The sequence below is a fragment of the Medicago sativa genome, chromosome 2, assembly GCF_051527215.1.
Source record: "Medicago sativa cultivar Bolivia chromosome 2, Bolivia_mono, whole genome shotgun sequence".
NCBI classification, from domain to species: domain Eukaryota; kingdom Viridiplantae; phylum Streptophyta; class Magnoliopsida; order Fabales; family Fabaceae; genus Medicago; species Medicago sativa.
Genome location: NC_140750.1, coordinates 56,230,945 through 56,242,909, shown reverse-complemented (window position 1 = coordinate 56,242,909; position 11,965 = coordinate 56,230,945). Strand labels below are relative to the sequence as shown.

At 33.7% G+C, this 11,965-nt stretch overlaps 1 pseudogene; it reads right to left on the bottom strand.

Annotated features, from left to right (window-relative positions):
• Positions 1-392: 392 nt before the first annotated feature.
• LOC146949138 (putative pentatricopeptide repeat-containing protein At3g49142) lies at positions 393-2,103 on the bottom strand (annotated as a pseudogene).
• Positions 2,104-11,965: the final 9,862 nt, after the last annotated feature.

Genomic DNA, 11,965 nt, shown 5'->3' with positions numbered 1-11,965 from the left:
CATTGTAAACATGCAATTGGGGGAGAAAGAAAATAAATAAAGAATGAATTGGGAGAGAGACCTGTTGCCAAGGTTTAATGTATGGAGAAGATGGAGATCTAAGGTGACTGAGGATATAGGAACTCATGCGCCGATCATTTTCATTCTCTCTTGCTGATTTTCATAATAAAGTTGTAGTTATAACCATCTTTGATTAATAGTGGGAGAATCAAAGAAGAAATGGTATGTCTAGTTTTGTAAGTTATTTGATAATGTATCCATCTCTATGAAGGAAAAAAAAACACATCGTAAAATAGTCTAATAAAATTTGAGTTGGAAAGGCTCAGATAGGATCATTGTGACCCCTTATTCTCAATAATCTGAGTCAAGAACAATTTCCATTTCTTAAGTGATTAAACCTGAAGGAGTCTAACAACAATTTCCATTCTGATTTTTTAAGCTTCCCCCCATAATTTGGCAGTAACAAGAATGTTGGATAACGTAATATAGTTTCCAGAGTTGGTTGGCTGAATCTCAAATAGTTTCTTAGATGAAATTTTCCCAAATAGTTTCTTAGATGAAATTTTCCCCAACTCCACATTCTTATAAACCCTGCAACCACGAAGGAGTGTTCCCCAATCAATAGCAGTTGGTTCCATATGCATTCTCTGTATAAACTCATATGCCTCATCGAGGAGACCAACGCGGCTATAGATATCAACCACACATGAGTAATGTGTAGCATCAGGTTCAACAAGATGATCCCTACTCATTGAATTGAATATCTGGACTCCTTCCTCTACTAGCATTGAATGGCTACAAGCAGATAGGACACAAATAAAAGTAACAGAATTGAGCTTGACCATTGATTGTAGCATCTTCTTGAAGAGAAAAAGTGCATTTGCAAAGATCATTGTGTTCCATGAAAAAACATTTTTTTTAAGCATCACATCGAAGACATTCCTTGAAAGACTCAAATCACCGCATTTGGCGTACATATCTACTAGAGCTGTTGTGTTTGTCAAGTTACCAACTTCCCAACTCCTGAAGACATAGCAGCGTATCTCCTTGCCTGTTCTGAAGCTTTTTGAAAGAGAACAAGCTGGTAAGATACTACTAATTGTTATTTTATCAGGTTTACATCCCATCTTTTGCATCTTCCTAAACATCTCCACCGCATCTTCAATTCGCCCATTTTCCACACATTTACCAATAACAACATTCCACTTAATTTCATCTGATGTGACTCCATCTCTGCTCATCTGAGAAAATAGTGGAAAGACCTTTCTCGTATTCTTTGTTTGTGAAGTATGCCATTAAAACCTCGTTCCAAGAAACAAAATCTCGATGAGACATCAAATCAAATATTGTTTGAGCTTCTCTTACACATAGACATTTTGCATACAAGTTCACAAGGCATTGCAAACAAACAAATTTTCTATCATACTATGTCTCATCACAAATCCACGAATTGTTTTGCTTGCAGGCAAAATTTAAGACCTTGCTGAGGAAATCCACAATTCACATAGAATGAGGACAACAAGTTCCAAGTAACCATGTCTCTATAACAAACATACAGAATTCACTACCTGGCCCAAAGAACCATAAACACAAACTGGTTCGGCAATAATTGTAGAGTACCACCAGACACAAAATTAAATCAAATTCAAAATTTAAATAAAAACTTTAAACTAATTAAATGGCATTGGGAAGAGACAACACTTTAATCATCAAAGTGATATCCACTTTAGTCGTGGCTTGTAGCTTGTTAACAATAAGAGGTGTAAGCTTGTTACTTGTATATTTATAAGCTCCTCTTCCTATCATTGTATAGTAAGTGCCCGATGTGGGACTTGTATTTCAACTGTTTCTAAACAACTTTTTATCATGTTTGTAAACCACTTTCCATCAGGTTTAGATTCTAATTATATTTGAATATTTTTTTCAAAAACAGTGTACCGATATTATATTTGAGTGTATCACAAACCTATAGTGTACCGACTATGTATACCCCCCACTTACCGAATTCTTTGAGAGTGACGAACCGTGTACCTGAACTCGTACCACATACCGAAGCAAATTGCGAACCGTGTGACTATGGTCTCTAACAAGCAAATCATCAAAAACGTGTCATCAGACATAGTTACATTAGTGTATTTGGAGATACAGTGTCAGGACTGGACTGGATTGAATTTAGTCCAAAATTGGTTAGGGGCATCAGGATTTTATTTGACTGTTTTTTGGATAAGCTTCAAAATTCTCTTTACCCTTGTTTATTTATTTTATGCATAGTTTTGATTTTGCGACGAAAGCATATGCTCATTGTGTATTCATCTTCTTAACCAAAATAACTGCAGCATTTATCTTAGAAAATTGTGTATTCAACTTTCTTATCTTGAGAAGTGTTTTTATAATGATTCTCCTGAATAAGACATAATTATATCTCTAAGCATGGAACTATAACGTCTTGTGCACTCAGTACTTTACTGTCTGATATTTTTAGATTGATATCACTCATGGAAGCAGGGTGTTAGATTTGTTACCAGTGGTAACTGAAACCGTTGCAGATTTACTCTTCTTCTTTGCATTCATTGTTGATGATTAACTGGAACTAAGGATTTGAAGGAAAATGATCTCAAAGGCTTCATGTTAAAACTCCAACACCTACATGCAGAAACCTCCTGCAAATGTAGCACAGCCTTGGTGATCAAGTAATATGGTGGTAGAATAATCAAAGAGAAATCTAAAAGATGATCAAGAAAAGGTGGGGCACAAACAAACTTATAATTGCATGAACCGGTAATTGTTAAAAGAAAAAAAAGAAATGTTCTAATAAGAATATCATCCTTTAAATTCTTATAATCAAACAACACAGCTATTTTGCAACCCACAAAAATTGATTGAAAACTTAAGAAAATCAACTAAAAGAAAAGCTTGTCGGAATTTATGGATAATTAAATCCTCAAAAATAAAAATAAAAACATAGAGATTAAGAATCTAACGTCGCAAATTGTCATTGAATCTTGGTTCACACATTTCTTACCATGTTGGTTACTTCTTATCCCTTAGCTCAAACTAGTTGAACTACCCAAACCCCGACAAACGGTTCATTGATATTTCAAGTATTGCCTTTAAACCTCACAAGAAAGTCCTCTAATGAGCAAAAACATTGATATTCATATTACCTAGCTTGAATTTGGAAAGTTCATGCCTTGGCAATTCAGATGGAACATGACTATTACTCTGAATGAGTATCTGCTTAAGGTCATAAAAGACATCAGTATCTTGAATAGTCAGTCAGGAATGTTGTAGCCACACCCGTCTTTCCAGCAGTCCCTATAGTCACTCCTTAAATACTTCCTAGCAAGCCTCTCCTTAGCAGCCGACATGGTGGCACTGAACATATAAGTAGTTCTGTATATTTTCTTGTCGAGCTCATGTCAATCATGTGATCAGTATTAACTTCTTTATAATAGCGACCATAGATGTGTCCACTTCGTGAATGCACAAACTTGTGATTGTAGGCAAACGTGGTCGCTGTTTTTCCTTTCTTTATTTATCGAATCAATATTAACTTCTTTTTTAAAAAGCCACTCAATATTAACTTAGAACCCTGAATTCCAATTCTTCAAGTTAAGGTATAATTTGCATTTGGAATTACAACGTGAAGCAAACAAGTGAGTGATTAGTTTACGATGCTTATAGCTTGATACCTCGTCAAATGGCATGCGTATTTTGGGATAATCTAGCTAACGCTTAATGTTATACTTCTTCCGCTTACTATTATAAGAAGAAAAAAAAATTTAAATTCATTGAATAACTGATGTATCTAGTCATTATAGACAAAATACATCAGCTTATCAATGAAAATAAAAAATGTGGTTTTTATTTTTTGGGTTAATTCCATGTCCACTTAATTTTTCCCCCAATTCTCTATTGACATGTGGGTGTAGAAAAGACACTTCATCGTCTTCAAAATAATTTCTTCTAGCAAGGAATGAGAAAAGATGTCCAACTCTAAGTTGCAAATTGCCAAGTAACCAAGTATGAAAATAAGAAACTTAGTCGTTGCCCTCAATCTTTCCCGTTCTTACTACTCCCTATATGTAACCACCCTTTCCCTCTAATAAAAGGGTGTTTACATATAGGGACGGAGGGAGTATTTTGGAGGAACTTTCCCTCAATTTCATGTCTTTTTTTACCCTTTCCCTCTAATAAAAGGGTGTTTACATATAGGGACGGAGGGAGTATTTTGGAGGAACTTTCCCTCAATTTCATGTCTTTTTTTACACCTCCTCATGGAATTTCATGTCTTTTTTTACACCTCCTCATGGTTGTGAATCATTTTTCAAAGAGTGCACATTTTGGCTCCCTTCTCACTACACTGCTTATGAAAGTTCCGGCCCTTTTTCTGGACATGATTTTCAAGCACCATGGCATTCCCAAGAGTCTAGTTTTAGATAGAGACCATATATTATTAGCAAATTTTGGTGCGAATTATTCACATTATCAAGCCCTAAGATGAGGATGAGCACCTCCTACCACCTTAAAATTGTTAAAGAGTCCCACATTGAACAAAAGATGACTTGAATATGTGTTTAACTCACAACCACAATTTCGAAGAGAATGTATGCCGACCAAAGTTACCAAGAAGTTACCAAAATAGAACTCTTGAATGATACCTAGAATGTATGCCGAGCGAAGTTACCAAAATAGAACTCTTGAACGATACCTTACAAGCATTTTTCCATTACAAACCCTCCTTGTTGTTAACTTCCCACTTATCATTCGTTTTCTGGGCGCTCCCCCTTTGAGGTTGTTTATGGGAAAATGCTACCTTCCATCCCTCACTATTTTGGGTTCCTCAAACCTCGCAGTTGTTGATTCCATGCTCACTTCCCATCAAGAAAATTTCAAACACTTGCGACATAAACTACGTAAAGTATAGTTCACCATGGAGGAAATTGTTGATTATGTCTATGTCGAACCACAACCTTACTACCAACATCCCTCACAAGCTACCATAAGGTATCCAAAAAACTCTTTAGTCCATAGAGTTTTTGAGAAAATCGGCAATCTAGCGTACAAACTAGAGTTGCCCTCGTCCTCCTGAATCCATGCCGTCTTCCATTGTTCATTGGTGAAACTTCACAAAAGTCATCTGCATGTTACCACTCCTACTCCCCCTCATTCTTCTATTGAGAATCATCCATTGGTCGAACCAATGGCCATTTTAGACACAAAGGAAGATTCATCCACTGTCCCACCTACTAAGATGGTGCTTGTGCAATGGTTGGGTTAGCCTCCAAGGAGGTAAGTTGGTAAAATTAGGATAGTTTGAACTCTATTTATCACCTAGGGAACAAGGTGACCCTTCCTGAGAGAGGTATTGATAGCAACATGCACATAAACCATGAACATATACGAGTCTTGGCAAGAGGATGTCACATATGCATATTTAAATGTCGTTTGCATAAATCTTATCTTATTCTAAATTTATTATGTCGTTATCATAAATCTTATCTTATTCTAAATTTTAATCCCTGCGTTTATATTTAAATGTCTTTTTAGCCTAAGTTTTTAAATCCTACTAGCGAAAAGACAGATTTTCCGCTCTTTTTATTACGTTAATGTTTAAAAATTATGAACGGTGTTTTTTCTATCAAATTTTAATTTTGATTAAAAGTAAAAATATGAATGGTTTTCACTTTCAAATTATAACAAATCAAACTATAACCATGATTTTTCTATTTCAATGAAACCAACAATTTAACAAAAAAAAATCTTTAAAAAAAACAACAATAATCTTTATTATAGAAAAAGTTGTTGTTTAAGGGTATAATTTGGATAATGAAAAAGTAAGTGTAGATGCAGTCTTCTAATTTGTTACGCTTATTAAATGATAAAGGAAAAAATTAAACATTTGTGTTTGTTACACTTTTATTTTAATATTTAAATTTATTCTTATCTATTTGTTACATGTGTTATTGGAATTGATAATTGAGAACATTTTTTTTTTTTGAAGAAAAAAATCCAACCCAAAAGAGTTGAAAGGGGTAGTTTTCTTAATATATAGTATAGAAATATAGATTTAACTTCCTTATAAATAGTTTTTTTTTTGAAAAGTTTTTTTTTTGTTACATAGTCTAAACTCCACGAAACTAAATATATTTTCTATAATAATGGTTACGATCAATTGAAGAGTTGAAATTCTATAAATAAGATTGATAACATTGTTAAAAATTCCAACTGCAACTAGAAGGACAATTGTCATTGAAAAAACAAAAGACTTCAAGAATGTTCAAAAAGATGAAAATATGAAAGATTCATTGAAATATAGTTAAATTTTGATCAATGTGAAATTGAAATAGATTTTATTTTTTGTCGGAATTTGTAAAGCGTCAATTGTTTGTTACGAGAGATGGTCCTTCAATTTTATTGAAGAGATGATTGTGTATTCAAAAAAAAAAAGATTATTTGAAAAAGAGTGTGTATCAATTGTTTGTTAGGAGAGAAAAGATGACGCATCAAACTTATTTGAAAGAAAAATCACCAAAAATAGACACAATCGGGGAGTATTATTCTAAATAGACATTTAAAAAGAAAACTAGGAAGTAACAAATAGTGTGTTTTGCATTATATAAAATTGGCAATTGTTAGGAGAAAGACCGAGCCCATCAATTTTATGGAGAGATCGTGGGTATGAAAAAAATATATTTTAGAGTGTGTATGCAATTGCTTGTTATGGGAAAAAACACAATGCATCAAATTCATTGCAAGTAAAGACAAAACTTAAAACATCCTGACCGCTTTAATAAGTTCTTGTTCTTTCTGGTATATCTTGTACCGGACGAACTTATTTTTGATTGATAATATATTTTATTTTGCATTTTTCAAAGAAAATATTGTTTGGAAATTTTCTTATGAATAAGACCACGGAGAAAATTATTCTAAGGAAAATGTTAACGAGTGCCATAGATACCCTATAAAGACCTTTAAAAAGATTAGAATTTATACCATCCAACTTTTTAAAGAAATAATTTCTAAATTTGAAATAAATGTTTTGCTAACAAAACCTTTATTCTAAACCTACATTTGAAAAGGAAACAATGAAGTAACAAATATGTTTTTTTGAAGTAACAAATATGTTCTTCTCTTTTCTTCTATGGGAAGTAACAAACAAATATGTTCTTCTCTTTTCTTCTATAGGAAGTAACAAACATATATTTTATTCAGTTTGTTTGTTCAAATCAAATCTTTATTAGATTTTGTGGATCTTATTGCTACATATGCTTTTTGACTAAATCTTGTAACATGAGAGTATAAGATAAGATTTTGTCGATATATGTTACTCCCTCCGTCCCGGAATAACTGACCCATTTTCTAAAAAAAAGTGTCCCAAAATAACTGACCCATTTCAATTTTCAATACAGCTTTCATCATTCCCAATACAATATAACACTAAATAATATTACTTTTATCATTCCCAATACAATATATTCCACTTTCCCCTTTATTTATACACTTTTCTTAATCTGTATGAAAAACCAAAGTAGGTCAATTATACCGGGACGGAGGTAGTATATATAAAAAATAAATATATACTATGATCTACTAGTAATATAAAAGTATCTACCCCTTTTCTTTTAACTAAGGTTGTTACTATTTCTCTGAAAAAACTAGGTTGTTCCTATTGAATCTATCGTTGTCTACGAAAGGGTTCTCGAAGAGCTTAGCATCATCCACGAACTAAGGTATGTATTCCGTTTCATGTGTTGTTTTTTTAGTTTAGGTTAAACTTTGCCGTTTGATATTAAAGTTTAATCATATGTTTTCTTATTTAGGTGACAGTCACCATCTTATTGACAATGAATATAAGTGAAAAGGTCAAGAATATGTGTTTTGAGAACACTAGGGAGTTACCTGATTGTGTCATGTCTTATATATTTTCAAAGTTAAGTATGAAGGATTTGGTGAGAACAAGCACATTGTCTAAAACATGGATTCATGAATGGAGATCAAAGAAGGACCTCAACTTTGATATGCATAACATGTTTGGTCGTAGTAATCGTTATTATTTTGATTTAGAAAAAGAAGAAGATTCTCCACAATTTATTTCTTATCACGATGATGATTATATAATAAGAATTTCATGTTACTGATTCATAAGGAAAAACAACACGTAAGCATGTGTAATTAATTTTCATCCTGAAAATTTTTGAGTTAATCAAGACAAAACCGCAGCCTCACGTTATTTTTCTTTTTCAGTCCAAACATTTTCTTATGTTTCACAAACTCGTCTGTTTTATCATTATCAATGATAATCTTAAACTTTTTAGTGTTGTTGTTATATCAACAACAAACACTTCATCGTTTCGGTCGAAATATGTAATTCTTATAGCTTGATTTATCCATAATTTATTTAGGGACAATTTAATCTCAATAAGTAACATCTCCGGTAGACATAGCATATCGAAACGTCTTAAAATTGTTGTTTTTGGATTTCCAAACTGTTAAATTTGAATCTCCAAATTCTATCATCTACCGAAGTTGTTACTAGGTTGAGTCACGACCAGGTCGCTCTCTTTAAGACGTTTCGTGGCACTACCCAAAGTTGTGCAAGGTAGACTATCAACCACGCCTCCTCCAGGATAAAACAAGCCCAGCAACAACTGTTCGATTAACTACTGCACTGTAGAAAAATCGTTCGAGAATTACACCCTCAAAATATGGCTCAATCGTTTGATCGAAGCCACTCGATACGGTACGTAACCGCTCTATTCGAAACCGTTCAAATTAATATGGTATTATTACCATTCTATTATGGTGCTGAGACCACTCAAATATGGTGTTTCCACCATTCTAATTTCTCCAAAACATGGATATGGCACTACGACCACTCAAATATGGTGATACCACCATTTCTCCTTAAAATTATTAAAATAATATATATACTGTTAAGATCATTCTTTAATATGATCTTAATAGTACTCTATATTCCGAAGAATCATATATTATCGAAGGGACTATGAACTTAAGACCAAGGGACTATGATCTTAAGAACACTCTTAATACCGAAGGGACAGAAAGGAGTAGAAGCAGAAGAAACTTGTTAAAAACAAGTCGGAGGGAGAAGAGAGGAAAAAACACAGGAAACATCGACTGTGAATTTTCGGTGTAAAGAATCAAATGGGGCGAGCTCTCCTTTTATAGGGAGAGTTTGTAACAAAAAACGAGTGACTTGGGGATTAAGTCTGCTTAATCCTTAAGCAAACGCGTTTTGTTTCTTAATTGGATATATCCGGAAGTTTCTGGATATGCTTTTGGATCGGGTCGGATCGTAACAAATTTATTTGTTACGCATAGCGCTTACGGATAATGATTAAATTAATTAATTAATTAATTTAACATTTTCAAGTGACAAAAAAATATATATCAATTTTTTTTTTTTTTAAGCGTTCACCCGTTCACAAAATTGGGTACCCCAAGGGCACACCCTTGGAGATCACTTTTCCCATATATAAACACTTACTAGTTGGGGTGACCCTTCAATGTGGGACATTTTTAAGTCACACCCACACACTAGTTTTTTCATAGTGTTTTTCTTTCCAATTTTCTTCACTAGAATTAACTAGTGTTCCAACAATCCCCCACTTGACTTCAAAATGGTTTCGAGAAATAACGTAAAACGTTTCCATAAGATTTGCTAATATACAAAGGTGTCGCCAACAACTTGAACCTTAGCATAGTGGAAGATATTCTGATTTAACAAGAGTTGCTTATAGCATTGAACTCTATCTCAGACATAGAATCCACACACAAACCTTTTCATAGGTGTATTCTAAAAGCCCGTGCGTTTGAAGGCCCTGCACGTGTATCCCGGTTTTAACGAATGCTCTAGGAATTCTGCCTTGAAATTCCATAGGACTGGCCTAAGTTCCACATTCGTATAGGTGAGTCTATCAAGGGTACTCCTGTAGCTGTGTACCTCACTCAACATAGAGTATAGATCTCATTAAGAGTTACTATTACCTCATCCTTCTTTCACTGCAGGATCATGCTTTCTATATTCTTTCTCTCATAGCATGTTCTACCACTTCATGACTTGTTTTTACCCATTGAACCTATTTCTTGGGATCTCCAGTCATGTAGGTCGGGTTACCATCACTTGTGGGCTATAGGCATTAGTCCCATCCTACTGGATGTTTCTTGGACTTTCTCTCTATTAAGTCCTTTCGTCAAAGGATCAGCTAAGTTTTCATTCGTACGTACAAAATCAACTCTAACCGCTCCATTTAGAGATACACTCTCTAATCGTGCTATGTTTTCGCCTTATCTGTCGTCTCTTACCATTGTAATAACGATTCTTAATCTTTGCAATAACCGCGGTACTATCACAATGAATTAACACAGCCGGTAACGGTTTCTCCCATGAAGGGATTTCAGCTAGCAAGAATCTTAGCCAACTTGCTTCTTCACTAGTTTTCTCTAGTGTTCTCTTCTCAGATTCATTCCATAGTGGACTGAGTCAATATCATTTGTTTTACCAAACAACTCCTCTAGTGATGCTCAATGTGCAAACACTAGTTGCTAAATATTCATCTGAAAGATGTTCTATTTTATATCTTGTACCTTTTAAGTACAATATGTTACTCCTAGTGAAGTAATCTTAGAGTCATAGTCTTCTCATGACTCTTTCTATAGCATGGCAATGCTTTCCATCCGTCTACTAGTAAACTTGCACAAGAGTTTCAGGACATCGACAATGTCGGATCTAATACATTCAGTGGCATAGCTAAGTGCTGCCAATGATGCTCGTATATTCTTTTTTCTAGCTCCATCTCAAGTGTTCTTACACTTGGATCATAATATGTGATTGCAAGTTTACGGTGAAATAATTACATTTCCTTAAGATCTTCTCAACTTTGTGAGATTTATCAAAAAAGTTATCTTTTCTGATCTAGTAATCTTGAAACCAAGAATTACTTCAATTTTTTTTTTTTGTCTAGGTCTTTCTTATCAATGTTGTTGATAAACAATGATTTCACATAATTCATAACATGAATCTTTAAATCCAATATGAGCAAGTCGTCTTCATAGAGACATATGATCGTGCAAATATTATTTGTCACTTTCATTCACTTTATACTCATTCGATAACATTAGAATGTCAAATTTTTCATGCCATTCCTCAGGAGTTTATTTTAGACCATTCAAATAATTATCTAACTTACAGACCTTGTTTTCTTGTCCATGAATTGCAAAAATTTTCAGGTTGTTTCATATAGACTTGTTCTTCTAGTTCACCATAAAAAGGCAACTTTCACATCCATTTGGAGTACTATCGAGTTATAAACGGCGGCTAAAGGGACTAGTACTCTTATGGATATGATTTTTGTGACTGGTGAATAAATGTCGAAGAAGTCTATATTTTTCTCTTTGTTTAAAACCTTTGACTACAAGGAAAGCCTTGTATTCATCAACCGTACCATCAGGTTTTAGTTCTTTTTTTTTTTCAAAATCCAAATACAACCGATTGGTTTTGCAACTATGAGACAAGTCAACCAAGTGTCATGTTTTGTTAGACTCTAGAAAATTCATTTCATCGTTTATTGCTTTTGCCATGATTATGCATCCAATGAGGATATAACTTCTTTAAGGCTTAATGAATCTTCTTCCAATGTATAAACCAAGTTCATACTCTTTAACAATTTTAGCTTTCTTACCTCCTTGAGGTTCTATAACATCTTGTATGATGTTTTCATAACTATTTCTAATTACATGAATGTGATTAGATATAGTGCCCCCACTAGTTCTTAATTTTTAAAGGGAAATTTATTTTGCCCCCACTAATGTCGTGCTCCCATTAGAGCCCCCACTAGTGCCCCCACTATTCTTTAGTTAAAGGGGTAAATATTTACATAGAATTCGGCATCTTTTAAATTCTATGATCACTTTAACATTTAGGTCATAAAACCTATATGTT